The 18525-nt window shown below is 38.9% G+C and overlaps 1 long non-coding RNA gene across 1 annotated transcript; it reads left to right on the top strand.

The window, feature by feature from the left end:
* The first annotated feature begins 2025 nt into the window (after positions 1-2025).
* LOC135181092 (uncharacterized) lies at positions 2026-11356 on the top strand. The gene is made up of 4 exons (XR_010304716.1): positions 2026-2085; positions 6002-6098; positions 9036-9135; positions 11270-11356. It is a non-coding gene; the product is annotated as an uncharacterized LOC135181092 (long non-coding RNA).
* The last annotated feature ends 7169 nt before the right edge of the window (positions 11357-18525 follow it).

The raw sequence follows: 18525 nt of genomic DNA, 5'->3' as shown, positions 1-18525 counted from the left end.
AGTTTTCTTTGTGGTGTGCTCTGCCAGTCAGTGTGACACAGGTTGACGTGGGTTAAATGCTGCAATCTGAACTAATTCAAGAGGAAGTGAAACAAATCCTTGACCCTTGAGTAAGGGAGAGAGATGGAAAACTTTAAATGTTGAGTCAGATGTAACATTGGTGATGACATTCATGAACTGCTGTCTATATACATCAGGGTGCCTTGTTAAATATGGAATAAGCCTGAAAAGATATTGTATTAGTTGCTTAGCTTTTAGGCAGATACTTTTAATACAGGTGAAAACCAGTGAAAGTCAACAGAAATGTTTCTAAGTATATCCCTGAAATTTAGGTTACGCTTTAAAAGAAAGATAAATATTCAACAAGAAAAGGACAAGATGCAGTATTCAACAAGTAAAGGGCAGGATGCTCATTCACTGACTTCATAATTTGAAAATTCTAAAGTTGAGGGTGTTTTTGTTTGTTTTTTTTTCCCCCTGGATGAGATCCAATGAAAAATGTATCAAATTCCTCAAAAAAAAAAAACCCAGCCCATATTTTGAACTTGCTCTGCCACAGCTAGAAGCAAAAGTTAGCTGAGACTGAAAGCAAATTGATATGTATCAGGGAACACAGTAGTTTAGTTCTACTAAGAGAGGTCATGCTTAGTGCATGTTAAAAAGAGGCATGTGGATGCATCCTAATGGATCTCTTCCCATCCCAGTGGTATCCCAGCAAGCTGTCCTTGCTGAGTATTGCTAATTTTAGAGTATCCGAGACTAAAGATGGGTAAAATGAAACAATATGATCTTTACCCAGTTATACCTCAGATAAAGCACCACACACGTTGCAGCTGATGAACTACAAAGCATCTTATCCAGCCTCACCTGAAAACAGAGATAACTCCACTTCATCTTTTGTTCTGCAGTGTATGTATCATATTGCAAGGCTGAGTGGTATGCATCATAGAGGAATAAATTAAAGGAGAACTGAGCTGAAAGGAGATAGAAAGACTGGATGAGGCATTTAGTGCCATGGTCTAGTTGACTGGATAGGGCTGGGTGCTAGGTTGGACTGGATGATCTTGGAGGTCTCTTCCAACCTGGTTGATTCTATGATTCTGTCATTGAGGGCTGGAGTTTAAAAAGAGATTTCAGAGGAGTTGCAAAATACTGACAATGTGGGGATGTAGGCATTAATGGTAGTGGGAAAGCAGCTCAGGTAACTGCTGATCTGTATCAAATGACAGCTGTTGAGCACAAATGTTCTTTCCATGGTGGTCTGATTGCTGGGAATGGGAAGAGAAAGTGAGTTCCTGAAGAAACTGGGAATGAGATTAGAAGTCCTAAATCTCTGTGTCTACTGCTGTAAAGTGACAAGCTGACCTTCCTAGGCTCTAAAAAGGTGATGCGGAAATGGCATTGCGGCAGAACCATAGGAAAGGCAGAAGCAGGTTAAGAACAGCTTTTCCAGTGGAAGTAATTAAAGATGGACTTGTGAGAACATATTTCCCAAATATAATTTGTGGTCCAAGTGACCTAGGTTAGCAAAATCTGATTAAACCGCTGATCTTTCACTGGTATTTCTCTGCACATATTCAGGATATTTCTTTCTCACATATTTCCTTGCAGTCTCCTACATAGTTACCACTGCAGACATAGTTAAGGAAAACTGGAGAATATTAATGCATTTATGTGCTTAGAGCTGTAAAAACATTTGTTTACAGCCATTAGCTTTTCAGTTTCTCTCTGTTTGTAGTTTTTTCTTTTTATCTCTTTAAGAGAATTTCTCCAAGAAGGGTTACCTGGTTGTGTGGTGTGGTTTTTTGGTTGGGATTTTTTTTTATCTTCTAGGTTTTTACTGCTTTACTGTGATCTTATAAATATGATTGCTGCTCTTCTTTTTTTTTCCCCAATGTTGCTGTTCTGACAATAATACATTTTTTTCCTGATGTGAGTTGCACATCAATGTTTCATATTTTTTCTCTCTAGCGTTACTCCTTTTTTGGTAAATGGGTTGTAAAAAAACTATCATTTTCATTTCAGATGCTGGGAATGAGTTGACAAAGAAAACTTTCTGCATCCCCTGCTGCTCTGCCTTGGAAGGTAAAGAGGAATAGCTTCTTTTGTACACCTGTGATGGTTTGAGTGTTGTGTCCCGTCCCCAACCCTCTTTGTAAAATCAGACTAGATTCAGCTGGCTCTGGAAATGGAATGAAGCTTTATATTTACAGCTTAGCACAATATACAAGCAGATATTTACAATATATACAGTTACACACAGAAAAATACAAGGTAAAAGGTAATGCAGAAGCACAACAGCCCTCCCAGAAACCTGAGTCCCCTTGAGGGGCTCCTAATTACCCTTCCACCTTCTCCCACCCCTTCTCTTCCTACCTTACTGCAAAGATGCTTTGTGGCCAATGAAGACTGGAGGATTGGCCAGGGCAGTTAAGAAGCAGGTGAATTAATCAAAGAGATGGCAGGTTAGGTTAGAGAGAGAAATGCAACCCACAGCCTGGACAGAGAGTGTCTCCCTTATCTATGTTTGGATTCTTGCTCTTATACATCTCAGCAAGCCTATAAGTGAAGCAGACATCACCATTGTTTTTGTCTCACAGCCTGTGTTCTAATTCTTCTCACCAAAACATTCTAGCTAGCTTCAAACTAGCACAACAGCAGATAAGGCAGGTGATGGTCTCTTGCAACTAGAAGGATATTAAAACTTTGTGATGACTGGAAAACATTTTCAGATGTGAGGCCACATCTGCAGTACTGTGTTCAATTCTGGACCTCTCAGTTCAAGAGGGACACAGAACTGCTTGAGAGATATCAGCACAGAGCCACAATGATTAAAGTAATGGAACATCTCTTTTACAATTAGAGACTGAGGGAGCTGGGGCTTTTTAACATGGAGAAGAGGAGACTGAGAGGTGACCCCATCAGTATCTATAAACATGTAAAGGGTGAGTGGCAAGAGGATGGAGCTAGGCTAGGCTCAGTGATGCCAGTGACAGGACAAGGAGCAATGGGTGGAAGCTGAAGCATAAGAAGTTTCATGTAAACATGAGAAGAAATTTTTTTCCCTGTGCGGATGACAGAACACTGGAAGAGGCTGCCCAGGAGAGCTGTGGAGTCTCCTTCTCTGGAGATATTCAAAACCCACCTGTATGCTTTCATGTGTGATCTGGTCTAGTGGTCCTGCTCTGGCAGGGGGGGTTGGACTGGATGAGCTTTCAAGGTCCCTTCCAACTCCTGACATTCTACGATTCTATGATTCTTATTAAAGCAATATGCTTCACAACAATTTTGTAGCTGATGAAAATGTAGGCAATGTAGTTTGCCACTGAATTTATTAGTGACACATGCCATGGTCCTAGCAGGGTGTTGCATATCACAGAATACAGAGGAGCAAGCAGAGTCTGTTAGAAGGCTGTTTATTTCTAAGCTGCAGACATTTAAAAGAACTGCAAAAACTATATTATGCAGACTTTCAGGAATATTGAGTTTATCTGCAGAAATGTAAAACAGATATATTGATGGCAATGAACAAAGAGGCTACAGGCAAACCATGTGCTAGGAAATGTGAATTTTACAATGTGAAAGTAAAAGCTGGTTCCATGAATGCCTACTAGTAATGTATGCAATCTAGAATGAAGGCTTGTCAAGTTGACCTGAAAGAATGCAGAATGTATTGCAACTTCTTTAGACATTGGGAGGCAACGTGACCTTGTCGTTACTATACCTTCCTGATGTCTATCTGATAAGAAAATGGAATTTCCCTCAGGCCTACGAGGAGAGGCTGAGGGAGCTGGGGGTGTGCAGCCTGGAGAAGAGGAGGCTCAGGGCTGACCTCATTTCTGTCTACAACTACCTGAAGGGAAGCTGCAGCCAGGTGGAGGTTGGTGTCTTCCAGTCAACCAGCAATAGAAGAAGGGGACACAGTCTCAAGTTGTGCCAGGGGAGGTCTAGGCTGGATGTTAGGAGGAAGTTCTTCACAGAGAGAGTGATTGCCATTGGAATGGGCTGCCCAGCGAGGTGGTGGAGTCACTGACCCTGGAGGTATTCAAAAAATGACTGGATGAGGCACTCAGTGCCATGGTCTAGTTGATTGGACAGGGCTGGATGCTAGGTTGGACTGGATGGTCTTGGGGGTATCTTCCAGCCTGGTTGATTCTATGATACTTCTATTTCCTTCCTGACAAAACTGAAATGGCAGAAGGAACCCTTAACTATGGACACCTTGTTCTTATTAATTCCAGCTGGCTTTTGTCAGCATCAGAAAAGGTATTGTCAAAAATCTGACTGAAAATAACTTAATGGGGGAAGTATTGAATTTCCTCCTGCCATACTGCTTACTTCATGTATGTTCTTTACTGATCAGAAAAGGAATCTGATTTTTTTTTACAAAGCAGAAGGAAACTCGCTTTTTTCCCTGAGGTTAAAAAATATGGGGATTTGAATAGGCCATATCGTGAGGCCCATAGTCAAAATTACAACTATGGATAAATTAAATTCTCAACTATCATTTTAAAAGTATTGTCAAAGATGTGCTGTTTCATATTTAGAGAAATTAGTATACTGATTAGGCACTTAGGTTTTATTCTCTCACTGATTTTATTGAAGTAAAGCCCAGAGGAGAAGGGTAATACCATGTAGTTCTTTAAAACAAATTTGTGAGGGGAACAAAGATGAGGTCTGCTCTAGAATCACAAAAAAAGAGATGAGATAGAAAGCTGGGCATGTAATGGAGACATCAGTTGGAGAGCAAGAATCAAATAAGCTAGATAATCAAAATACAACATGGTCATCTCAAGGGCTCCTCAGATTTTGCAGTAATTCAGAAGTCCAAAGCCTGATTAACCTATAAGGAGAGGAATGTGAATACCAAAAGATTCTCCTCTCTCCTTTCTTCTGCTACATAAACTATTTGGATTACATAATTTAAAAATAATTAAATTCAATTGAACAAAATAAACCCCAATTATAAAGTTCCTATTGAAAACAAAAGCTGCCTAGCTGGCAGAATAAAATCCAAAGAAATCTTGAACTGAGAGTGAGTCGCTGCCTCAGATCTGCTTCTTCAGACGTAGTTTGGATTAAGTCTGCTTCCTGGAACAAGACCCATCATGGGCCTGGCTTTAGAATGGCAGTACAGCTCTGGAATGATTTCTGACACTTTGAAATAGCTACCACAGCATATAATAAGCAAAGGTTTATTGCTGTCAGAATCCACACTGGAAAAGTATATGCTTTATAGCTTCTGCTGCTCTATAAAGAGAAGCATCTGAGTAGAGACGTCATTAAATATTCAACATCTCAAGCACCATGTGCAACATTATTCTAAGCAGGTAAATCAGCTCAGCATGGATAACAGTGTTGAGGGCGTGCAGTATGAAAATACACACCAAAAATAAACCCAGGAAAGCACAGCCACTGAAAATAATCATCAAAATGGACTTTGCAAGCACTGGTTACTGACACAAAGGGAAAGTAACCGTAAAGCACATATGCACCCCAGAAAACCAACAGAATGCAGATTAGAGATTGTGCCTGCTCTCCTATTCCCAAACTTCCTAGGTATTAGTACTGACATAAAAACACTTCTTCAGCTCTTTCCACACAATTAAATCTTGGTTATCTCAGTGCAGCAGGATAATTGTATGCAGAAATTTCATACCATTGTCTTCTTTTTAATCTTTAGTATACATGACCCTTTGGTTTCCTTTAAACCCAACAAAAGTAGTTGCCTCTTCAGATCTGAGTGATGTCATTGCTTTCTTTGGCAAAAGAAATTGAAACCTTTGCTAGAAAAATGGACAGATTACCAAAATGAAGACCCCAAAGAGCTTAAAAAACTTCTGGAGAGCTGAAAAGTTCCACTAAAATTTTATTACACAGTTTATAGAGCAGTAGCAGGGCCTTTTTCTTGGGTAAATTTTAAACTTACATAAATGGTTATTTCATGCCTTTTATTCAGAAATCTGTCTCATCTGTTAACTGAATTTGTCCTTTACCCAAGGGAGGAATAGGAAGTTGGGACATGAACTTCACCTTTCAAGGTAACAGTGGAAGACCTCCTGTTGCTCCTGTGTAGTTCCAATGAAGCTGAGCTTCAGGTATGCTACTCATATATGTTCAAATGTCCGTCCCTTTCCAGATGGCTAGCATGTTCCTGTTCCCCCTACTTCAAAAAAGGAAGAATAACAAGAAACTCATTGTGGGTTGCTGGGACATCACATCTTATTTACTCCTTCCAGACAAGAAAACACAAATGAGACACAAAGTCCTTTGGCCTCATGCCCTTAAAAGCCTAAGGTCTTCAATTAATGCAGAAAGGCAGATGCTGCCTCTAGTCACCTGTAGAGATGATCCAGAGAGCACCTATGCTAGAAACTCAGAGCAAAACTTCTCACTCAGGTTGAGTTGTTGAGCTCACGGATATGCTCCATCTTGAGAAGAGAAGTATTGCTTTATGTAAAGTTTCCTACTGTCACATCTGGGCAAGCTTTGAAGGAATGTTTCCTTCCAGTTTGATACTGGGTGCAAAATCAAGAGAAAAAGACTTGCACACAACTTAGAAGTTCTCCTTCCTAAGTTCTTGTACAAGTGGCTGCTTATATGAAATGACCTTTTTCAGGTGGTGCTCTGAGTGCATTCAGGTGTTAGATATTTTTGATCTGCTCCTTCTTCCAAGGCAGCAAATTTTACAGTAACTTTTTCAAGTTTAATTTTTTTGAATTGGTTTTTTTTTAATGCTGTTATCTTTTCCCAAATTTCATGGTTTTAAGCAAATATTCTATGTTTCAAATCAAAATTTAGTGAGAAAACTGTTCTACTTTCGCTTAGCTACATTTATCTTCTTGCCTTGTCTTGTGCACTGTGCAGTTGTGCAAGATCTTACTTCCCCACATGTAGAACCAAAAAATAGCTCAGTGATCTCCTGATGACAAACTGTTTGGAACACTGTAGGATGTTCAAAAAGTGAAATGTTTAACGCTCTAGGAAGAGGCTTCTCTGATTTATCAACCTTAAAATGAAGATTGCTGCTTGAATCATTAGGTTCTAAAAATATATGAAAGGTAACCCCCCAGACCTGTGCAGATAGTCAAACATGCTCATGCAGAGAAAGCGTAGATTTCAAATTGACAGTTCTTGTATGTTCTTCTGTAAGTTGTTTTGACTAATGAAACTGTTCTCTCAATTGAGATTGGTGCTTACTGCAATATCTTTATCCATGTTTTCCCAAAGAATCCACTACTGTAAGTGTGTCCACCAAACGTTTTTAAACTTGCAATCTGCTTTCAACCTCACAAGTTCTTTTGAATTACACAGAGTAATTATTTCTCAGTCCTCAGCCATGATCTATTTCCACCTTTGTAAAGGTATTCTCATTCATACTGCAGCTATAGTGCTATCTTCAGCTGTTTGGGGATTTTATATGACCATGCATCATAGTTGTAGCTGAGTATATTTTCCATCACATAGCAGATGGTGATCTGTGGTTTAAAAGAATTCTTTCAGCAGTGTTAATTAACGAGGCTGCAAATATTTTATGGTCAAAACCATTGCCCCTGGTATGATTTTCTCTGGAGCAATAAGGTTCTACATGGTAGGAATTTCTTTTATGTGTGAGCAAAATACTGCATATTAGAAAATGTTCAACTGCTTATGGTTAACACTACAGGCATAGGATGTATTTTCCTATCAGAGAGAAGTGATATGTTATTTAAATATTATCTTGCCCATGTTAGGGGCAATAATACAGGCTGCTAGAATAAGGTCTAGCTGTACGTGGTGTATGAAGATAATCTCTTGGCCATGCTCAAGTGCTATGCCAAGTAAAGCCAACTCCATCACAGGAGGCACAGAACTGCCTCCTATGTATTTTCAGCTTCCATATATTCGTTTTTCCTCACAGCTGACAATTAGATACTGCATGTCTCAGGCCACTAAGTGGAAGTATACAACGAGTAATAATGTTCACAGTTGTAGCCAGAAAAGAGACAAACTTTAGGATACATCTATTATTGCTCAGATAAGATTCAGTCAGTGAGAACGGCACAAGTTATCAATAATTATTTATGCTCTGAAAACATGACTGTTCAAATTTCATGGTTTGTGGTCTGTACATAATTTAACAAGCAACTAATCTTCACATTATTGCAATCAGTGCATACACATCTTGCAATATGACGTTCTTGTACTGCATGGTAAGCAGGGGGAAGTATTTTTTTCTTTCCTGTGTATTCCTGGAATGAGAAAAGGAGGACACCAAAGTAAATAATTTTCTGCCTGGTTTCACTCAAAAGCTGCTGTGGAATCTGCTGATAGCTTGAACAGAACTTAATAAAAAGTTGCAAAAAGAAGGGATTGAATAGGATAAGTGAAGAGAACCAAGGTGAAGAGAAGCTCTGAAAGCTAAATCTAGTGAAGTACTGAGTTTTGACAGAATCCCTTGAATTAGATGGCTCTCAAACCACTTCAGCTGAATCTGGACCCTGGAGTGCAATTTGCAGTGATATCAAATTGATAGAAATTGTTTTTCTATAAAGCACCTTGGAGTGCTAGATTTGATTAATCAGAGCTAATTATTGCAGTTAACAAAGCATAGCTACAAACACAGAGAAACCGCATCCATGGCAAAGTTCACAGCCTTCTTCTGTCTAGACGTGTGACGTTCCACAGGAACGTGGTCCATACACAGTCCAATTTGTTGGATACAACTGAAAGCATTATTTTCAAGGCACCACTGTTAGCATGTGTTTGCATAAAAAATTAGATGAGTTCAGTCACAAACACCTCTTGCAATTGGGAATGGTTGAACAAGTTGACTAGTTGTCTGTAAACATGCAAGCAGTAAGGGGCCTGAGTGTCACAGTGCACCTGGACCATAGCTAAAGTCTTAAGGCAAGGTACTGATTTTGGCTAAATCTGTGCCCAGCTGAAATAAAAATTAGATCTTTTAGATGGAATAGTTGTTGTCATTCTAGGGGCCAGATTTCAAGTGAGCTGCTTCATTCTTTTGCTCATTTTGCTGTTTTTAAATATTTCAGGCTAAATATCACCTAACATGGATTTATATTTTCTACTGAGTTTACTTATAATGGAATAGGGGGAAATAACCCATTCAACCACCTCTGCTAACTCCATCAGGTAAGTGAGTCAAGTTCCTTCAACTTCTGTGCTAAATTTACAGATGCCTGCAAATAAACTGAACTCACTGATGGTCTCTACAAACACAGCAAGTTACGAGGTGTGGCAAGAGCAGGAGGCTGATTCAATCAGCTCTGCCATGGGAGCTGTGATAGCCAACAAAAACATGGGTGGTCAGATGGAGGCAGCAAATTCTTACAGCTCTTTGGTCTGACTGTGAGGCAGACTCTGCATTAGATGCTTCAAGACCAGAAGGGTGACCTGAATTCTTACTGCCTGTGTTCAAGAGAACAGTTACATCATTCAAAATGCAGGCTGACAAAGTTTCCCTGAGCTGTGCTTGCAACAACTCTCTGTATGTTCAAAACCAGCTGCTGAAATGCAGGACATGATATAACCACTGGATTTTTTTGAGTCTTATTGTCTTCATTTCATCTTTTCCTAGGTGATATCATAAGCAGTTTTTTTTAAATGCATAATAGGCGTGGAGATTTTGATAGCCTTTTACCATAAATCACAGCTATACCTTCCAAAACAAATAAAAGAGTAATTATTTCCTTATGAAAACTATCACAACCTTATAGAATCTTTAAGGTAAAAAATGACATCAGCCCAACGCTACTGTACAGGCCCTCTAAACCAAGTCCTGGGGACCTGTTTGTTTCTTTTCCTGAGTGCTGTTGGAAATAAATATACTGGAAATTATGCTTTCTGTTTTGCAGTGAGATATTGAATACTTGGGGACATTAAGAACGTAGCTCAGAATATATTCTCAGAGCTGCAGAACCAATCCCTTGTGTTGGGAATGGCAGGACTTTTAGTGCTGTACAGTTGCTTGATCTTGACATACTGGAACATAAGCCATGAGTTCAGAATGTATAAAGGGGAAAAGTACTGAGTTAAGTAAATAGAGGGTCAAAATGACCTTAGAGAATGTTGCAGCAGACAAAACTATGTAAAACATGAACCTGCGGTTTTGTTAACCTTTGCATATCTCGTAGCTAACGTACGAGGTCTGTCTTGATGAGGTATGTACTGAGGTCTGTCTTAATGACCAATTAGGATTTGGCACAATCTTTTAGCTTGTATGTTAAGGTATATAACCAAGTGCTGAAAGTACAATAAACGAAACTTAGCTTGCATCAAGCTGCTCCTTGTCTCTTATCGCAGCATCCTTGTTCACATGGCTGTGCAGTGCAATCTAGAATCCTAGGTGAGGAGCCTCTATTCCCTCTGCTCATGTGGTGACCTGAGCTGAATGATGGCACAATCACAGTAGTTACTTAGAGGAAGTACTTCTACTGGGAGGTGAATCTCATACTCTGAGCATAGAGGAGAGGTTTGCCATTGAAATGGGCTACCCAGGGAGGTGGTGGAGTCGCTGTCCCTGGAGGTGTTCAAGAAAAGCCTGGATGAGGCACTTAGTGCCACGATCTAGTTGACTGGATAGGGCTGGGTGTTAGGGTTGGTCTGGATGATCTTGGAGATCTCTTTCAACCTGGTTGGTTCTACAGTTCTATCAATGCTGAGAACCTGTTTAAGAACAACCAGTGTCTCTTGGTGATGCCACCACTTGCCTTTTGCATAGCAGAAATAGGGAAAAGAGGAGGGCATAGTTTTACACCCTCTTGCCACCTCTGAGGGCCTCCCCACCAATAAGAGAGAAACTGAAGTCACAAGGGGGGACATACCCTTCCTTCCTGTCTGTTCTAGCTGTGCTACTGGCAAGATAGGGATGGATGAAAGATCAGAGCACCAGTGCTAAGGAACATAAGAAGAGACTAATTATATACTACACAGACAAAGGCAGGAGTGAAGAATCCAACAGTCCCTAGCGCTGCCCTATTTGCCAAGGCAGCTTTCACCATCGCCAGCTTTTCTTTCTTGCTCTCTCACTGGCATGAGGCAGTTATCCTTAGACTGATTTCTGCCTCGGAGAGCTTGCAACACAACTGTGGTGTCGCATTTCTCAACTGCCTCCTTTTACTAGGGTTTTGGTTGTTGAGGGTTTTTGTTTGGTTAGTTGTTTAATGGATGCTTTTTTGGGCATGGGGGGGGGCAGGAGTGGGCTAGTTTGGGGGTGGGAGTTGTGTGTTGTGTTTTTCTCCTCACCTCGTTTTACCTCTAAAATTAGGACCTACATTATGGACTACAGCCTTGCCTGTGGTGCTGTCCTTCCTTCTGTCTAGCAGCAAGTTATAAGCCATTCTGCACCACCCTCTGCAAAGGTTTCAAGGAGAGAAGGAAAACCTCACGCTTTCCAGCTCTGCTGAGACAAGCAGGGAGACAAAACTTTAAGGCAAAATGGGTAGGATGATTTTTGTTTTGATTTCTTCTTCTGTGTGGTGCTGACGCTCTGAAGCTAGTCTACAGTGTGTTTTGTTGTACATACCTCTAGCAATGATGACCAAGAAAATATTTGCTATCACAGTAAATTCTGTGCAAAATGAAACAGCATGAAGGGAAGCGATGATCAAAAAGAGGTAGAAGTTTCCATTCTTATGGAGAGGTATTGTTGCCTCTGCAGAAAATTGATTCCTTCAGTCAAATCTATGAAAATGCATTAGGAATGTGGAGAAAAAAAAAAGTCCTCCTTTAAAAGCACAAGCAGCAAAACGTAGTTGTTTTGCAGGCCTTGCAGGTTTCATTTTTTCTTTAAAATGCAGTTACAAATAAGTCTATTTTTATACTGCAGAGAAGGCAAAACCAAGAAAATTTGGGATAAAAAAATAATATTGGGGTTTTTAGCTCAGCCTGCCCCATTAGCTGTGGCTTAGCAATGTGCATTATGCAAATTAAGCAATGAGCCTTTTAAAACCTGATTAAAGACCTGACCTGTGGATTAAGTAGGGTCATCTTAATATTCCACATGGAAGGAATGTCTTGCATTGCAGGCTAAGATAGCAAGGAATAGGAGGAACTACTCTGGCTTTAATTTTCCAATGCATATTCCAAACCTGAATAGATTTGTGAGAACAAAATAAAGGAAAATGAAATTCAGAACTGATGACCTGTAAAGTCTTTGCTTTAAGTACAATTGTCCCTTATCTGCAGCCCTCTAAGGAGCAGATTAAAATATTATGTAAAACGTTAATGGCATATGGCAGGCTTCTAAATTTTTTTTTTTTTTGCTGTCTTCCTTCTTTATACCAAAATTATAGCTATAAAGGAAGCTTTAGTGTTTCTTTCTATACAGGTAGCCAAAGCATTTTCTATTTTTATTCAATTTATCTTCTATAAGAGAAAAAGTGTGGTACATTTTTAATACGATGAGATAAGAAAATGCAGACAGTGTGAAAGGATATGTGCTCACTATTATAAAGGTATTTTTACAGCTAGCTTTTCCCACTTCAGAATAACTACTCACTACTGCTACATTGCTCTATTTGTGATATAGGATGAGAGCTGTTTGGGATGCTTGCAGCTCAGCTTTCATCTGATTTTGTTGTGTAAGCTTTCAGATCTGAAACTGTAGGCTGCTGGTATAAATGACCAAATTGAAATGCCTTCTTATGCAATGAGGAAACAAGAACCAGCTTTGCTTATTAATTTGAAAATGTCCTTCTATGAAAGGGGAAAAAATGAGAAAAATACAGGAAATGTGGTGGCACTTTTGAGTAGAGAGAATATTCCTATCATAAAAACATTGTCAGCTAATAAATGAACAAGTCAGTTGAGCCAGCTCTTTAAAAATCCACATGACACTGGTTACAATGTGGCAGTGGATAATCAATTTACAGAATATAATTTACTCTTTAAACATTAATTTTAGATTGAGGCAATATCCATTATCACACTCCAAATACTTTGTTTAGAATTACTACTTTTGGGGATAGATCTTTTACGACCTAATCATGTATCTTTCTGCCTTCAGCATATGTGTCTTAAGAGTTTGAAATAGGATCTTCAGTGTTAGGTTCACAACATAGCTTTTGAATATTCTAAGTTTAAGCCAGAAAAATAAATAAATAAATAAATAAATTGTAAAGGCTGGAAGCCAGAAGAATCTTAATTCTCTGGGTTAAATCTGTTTAGGAATGGTACAGCATATGAAGAACTAAAGATTTCTGCCAAGTTTATGTCCCTTTTCCTTTTCTGACCTTGCTTAACTTTGTCCTGTGGTGCCATTAAACAAATTCTAACCCTGAGAAGATCTGAGTCTGATTTATTTCTAGAGCTTTAGACAAGGATCTCTATTGGTGACTGTATTCACTGCCCAAACTAAAGTGCAGAACCTCATTCTAACATTTTTGCAAGAAATGCTAAGAAATTGAGCAAAACAAAAACCCTACAGTTGTGAATTCTGGCATTTATGTGCACAAGAAATCTGCATATTGGTGCCTATAACTGCTGTCAGTGCTGCAATTTTGAATTACAAGAGTAAAAGTCAGTTTTCATTTCTCCTTAAAAATTATCTCTTTAAAAATTATCAAAGAAACCTTTCATGGGAGCAGTTCTGTTTTGTGCTTGTATTTTGTGGTCACCACAGTTGTAGCTTTGGTCAGATGTCAGAGGAAGATGCAGGGATACTTCCAGGGCTCTGAGGAAGCAGGTCTGTCAATCAGCACAGAGAATCTTGCTCTGGTGTTGATCCAAGTCTGCTGGGGCTCCAGGCACTGACTGTCTGGGGATGACAAGGACCAAACGTCACATCACACACTGAGCTCTTCTGTACTCAGGCTGCAGTGCTACAGTGAGACTGTAATTATCATGTTTGGCCCTACTTATTGGAGTACTTGCTGTGAGGTTATTCTATCTCGTGCCAGTTTCTGAAAAGGTAAAATAATGAAAAAGTAAATAGTCTGGGAGGCATTTCCTTTGCCTAATTTGAGACGCAGATCTTTATGCTCTGCATCTCCCTCTGAAGGGCCATTTTTTTATCTGCAGTGCTTGTTCATGGCTTTAAGACTGCAGATACAGAAGCTCTGAAATGTGCTTGTGTTAGACAAAGAAGTTTAATATGAATAACATGAGTTTTCCCTTAGTTTTATGACCTTTGCCAGCAGAACTTAGCTGTTGAACTAAGATCTCTAACAGTGGTGGTGAGGTATGATTCAACTTTTTGACTAAATATGTGTTGCTTTTTGCCATTGTAGTTCTGTCATAGCCAAATAAATACCAATTGCTGGTACAACAATTTGAGTAATTGGATTCATATTAGAAACAAAGGGAAAAAAACACCCAAGAATGATTTGAGCTTTAATCTACGTACGCAATTTGATATGGATTAAACTCCCTGCTTCAAACAAATAGGCTTCTCTGGGAGTGATTGTAGTTATGGATTTGGTCTAGTATGTAGTGTTAAATTTACTGCAAATTTCCTGAATTCCCTGGGATTCAAAACAGCACAGACATAATTAAGACTGGTTCCAAAATATGGAAGTTGGACTACAGTAGTCAGAATTTTTCCCTGCTGGAAGGTTCAGGATTGGTCGTTATTTTGTCTATGTTTCACCATGTATCTCCTAAATACACAGGTTTTCAACTAGTTTTTCTCCTAAACAGTTTTCAACATCAGCTTTAGAGTTCAACATTCCCATGTTGTTAACTAAATCTAAATTCCTTCTTTGTTCTGTGTCCCTCCTCCTGCAGATTTCTGATCTACATTTAAAGAAAAAAATTACAGAATGAGTTTCCAATAACAAGAGATTGGAAAGTGACTGAGGAAAATTTGAGTAATGATAATAACATATCCCACTGGTTATCCACTGTCAGGCACTGACAGCTGATACATGTTCAATACGTGGTGAGTACTGCCAGTTGCATCAGACTGTCTCCATAATGTCATTGCTCATAACTCTCAATGCTGTCATTTCGGTCTGAGACATGACCAATGGCTTTGTCCTATGAAAACCAAATATTCCCTGTGCTTTGTGTCTACAGAATAACAGGAGACACACAGCAAAATAAAGATGGTCTGCTTGAAGGCTGAATTAAATTTTCCAGCATTTTTATTTTGCTAAGATTCGAGATAAATAATGATTTGCCAGCTTGTGTGTGGCCACCTTCTTATTCTTGCTGCTAATAGTCATTCTTGTGGCACTAACCAATTTATATGGCCAGTAATATATCAGCTCAGGAAACAAATAAGGATCAGTGAACCTGCTGAAAATTCGCTCTGAAATACCCTTCCTCCACAAAGTTAGCAGAGCATATCACATGAAAATAAAAGGTCAGCACAATCCTAATTTAAACATTGCTGGTCATCTTTGATTGGTTTTGGCTCTGAGTCCTATTTATCAGTGTTAGCTACTGAAATGATCCCTGTTTCCAAATGGCTTCTAATTTGTTCCACTTCAGCCCCTAAAAAGGAAGACAGTAATTTCTCTTTCTTCCCTTGGTTCACCATCTTTTGCTTTCTCCAAATACAGTGTACAAATTTATTCTTCAGAATTCCAGAAGCAGGCAGAACTATATTAACATTACTCCTACTAGTACTTATTACTTAATATTACAACTATTTCTGACTTTTCAAGCTACTCTCACATATACAGTAACAGAGATTTAGGAAAATAAGAGAGAATCACAAAGACCATTGCTTCCAAATATTAGGCTTTGCTTAAAACTGAGGTGTTTGTAAATTTTTTTTGCCATTTTGCTGGTGGGCAGCTAAGGAAGATGGGACTGAACATGTACAATATGTACTTTTTGCTTAGGGGCCTGTAAAACTGGTGAAAAGAATAAAAGTAGGAAATGCCATGAACTGAAAAGAAACAAAAAGACAATAAATAGGCTTGGTAGGAAGCCAACCTCCTTCTGCTAGTTCACAGAAAATGGAAGCTGTTTTTAGCTGAAGATCTTTCATAAGTGGATCAAAAGGCACAAAGGTGTTCACTGTTGTCCAATTTGTTTGATTAAATATTCACAGCACAGCTAGGGGCAAGATTCTCCTCCAGTTCAATCAATGGGAGCATTACCACTGTCTGCAGTAGCTGTTTTGCCCAAATAAAGGTGATGTATATTTCTCTATGCAACATGAATATTCAGAAGCTTCCAGCCCATTTGCATCCATCTGATGATTCAGTTGCCTACCCGTGGTCATCAGGTGATATTTAGAACACTATATGGTATCTGAGGCATCTGAACAGGGCTTGTCACAGGACTCAGTGGAGCAGTCAGGCAGATTGATTGCCCTAGAGCATCTCAAATGACACTATATGACTATATTTAGTCAGATGTCTCATCTCAGATTTGCTAAGCATAGACTTCTAGTTCTCTTCCTCTGCTAAGGTGGCTTGCCACTTAAGATGCAAAAAAACAGTGAGGCATTAATTTTGTTCACAAAAAAATACTCTTCAGGGCAGAGTATTGCTCTAAATACTTGGTGTTGATGGATCCATCTCTTTCCGTCACCATGACTAGCTCTTCCAAAGTGAACAGGTTCTAAAATTCATCAGTATGTCTCTTCTAGATTTAACTGATAAGGCATTCAAACTACCCTACAGTGCAAAACCAGAAGGGATGCATTTACTGTCTTAATGTTCATTCTGTATCCTTTCCTTTCTCCTGCAGGACCCAGGCACTGCTCACTCTGTTTTGTATGCATTTTGGCAATTAGCATGAGAGCTCTTCTTTGGACATCTGTCAACGATCCAGGTCAGTAGCAACAGGAAACATCCTTTGCTGGTGTAACTTGACATACATCCGGTACGTTAGCTCACTGCTTTTACCCTTGAATTAAAAGGAACACAAAAAAGAAAGAATCTTTGGGTTTAGTTGATAGCTGAAGCAGGCAATATCCTTGTAAAGAAAATACAAGTATTTGGGTGTGTTTCTTGGAATTCTGTGTTTTGACTTAGCAGCTTAAAGTAGAGAGCAGGTTGGTAAGCATCACTTGCATAGTTTGGTAAGGTCAGAAACATGACTGAATATCTCTTGAAGTGTACAATTAGAAGATGAAATCATTGATTGCTACAGACTTAGTGTGTATCTTTTTTATTATCTGAACTGTAACATGGTATGACAGTAAAAGATTTCTTGTTAAGTTTGAAATTCATGGTTGAATAAAGCTTGAATATAAAGATGGAACAGGTTTTCAAGCATGTATAAAAGCAAAACCCTGAATCCCTTTTCTGTGCTCTCAGGTGCTTAATAAAGGTCAGGAGCTGGAAAGAATATAGAGAAGTAGTGTGACCAACACAGGGAGTTGTTGAAGGAGCTGAATGTTGATGGCTTGGCCAGATAGCAGGAAAAGGTATCAATCTCCAAATACTTGAATAGTATAACCATGAAAAAATATAAGGGGTGACAAAAACAACAGGCAGTAATTAATAGCACTATTTCCAGAACACTTCATACACAAAAACCCTCATAATGAATTAAGTCTTATGACATCAGCATGAGAAAGCAAAAAAGGAAAACAATGCTCTTCATAGCTGAGGTTGACTTAAAGAGTAAAGGAAAATAACAGCAATCCAAGGTCACTCAGTATGTTTTAAGACAATCCAGGTAGAGTTTAAGTTATTTTTTGGTTTTATTTTAAAAATCTATTCAATCTATTAGGGCATTTTGAAACTAAAACCATAGCTAATACTGCCTTGCAGTATATCTCTGATGATCTCAGTGCAGTGTGCTCAATAGCATGATGCACTTAACAAAAATAAAAGTCAAGCCTGAAGCAATGGAAATAAGCAGTAGAAAGAAATCCAGAAAATATTTTCCAAATGTAAGATCTATTATTTTGAGCAATAATCTTCACAGGAAAACAGTAAGAGACCTAGCATTGGAGTCCAAACTCTGGAGGATATATTGCAGAAAGCAATCTTGTGCTGACATTGGCATTGACTGCCTGATTTAATGTTGGAATTGTTTTCCCCTCTATATCAAATGCCTATTATTTTAAATTAAACAAGAGCTATCTCACAGGATTCATGCAATTTACCTTGTAAAAAGAGAAACTTTGAGCAAGACTATAAATATACCTCTGAGTTTTTTATGACATCAAGCTGCCTTGATTTACTGCAGTGTCTCTGCAACCCTATGCAGTACTGCTTGTAATTCAAGGCTGCTCATTGTAATACATGACAAATGTTTTACTTTTCTGTCTTCAGCCTGTGTGAAATAGTTAATTAATATGGATTCAAGATGAATGTTGCTTGCTTTGTTTGTTTATGTATATGCTAGTTACTTCTGTTGAGCTTGGCTTAACTCCTGTAGGGTCCTGTCTCAGGGCTATTTAGAGAATTTTTGCAAAGACATCTGTACTGCCTTGTCTGCATGAGCACTAAAGATTGATGTTCTTGTTTTTCCTGTTTAAATATTCTTTCCTGGGCTAGGCAGATAATTTGGCAGTTTTTAAGAAGCAAACATTTTGCTGTTTCCTTTGCTGATGAAACTCTTGACAGCTGTATGGTTGCTTGTGTAGTTTGCTGGAATATGAACACAGTGCTG

Source organism: Pogoniulus pusillus, chromosome 14, assembly GCF_015220805.1.
Source record: "Pogoniulus pusillus isolate bPogPus1 chromosome 14, bPogPus1.pri, whole genome shotgun sequence".
Taxonomy (NCBI): Eukaryota; Metazoa; Chordata; class Aves; order Piciformes; family Lybiidae; genus Pogoniulus; species Pogoniulus pusillus.
Note: the sequence above shows the minus strand (reverse complement) of the source record. Positions and strands in the feature narration are given on the sequence as shown.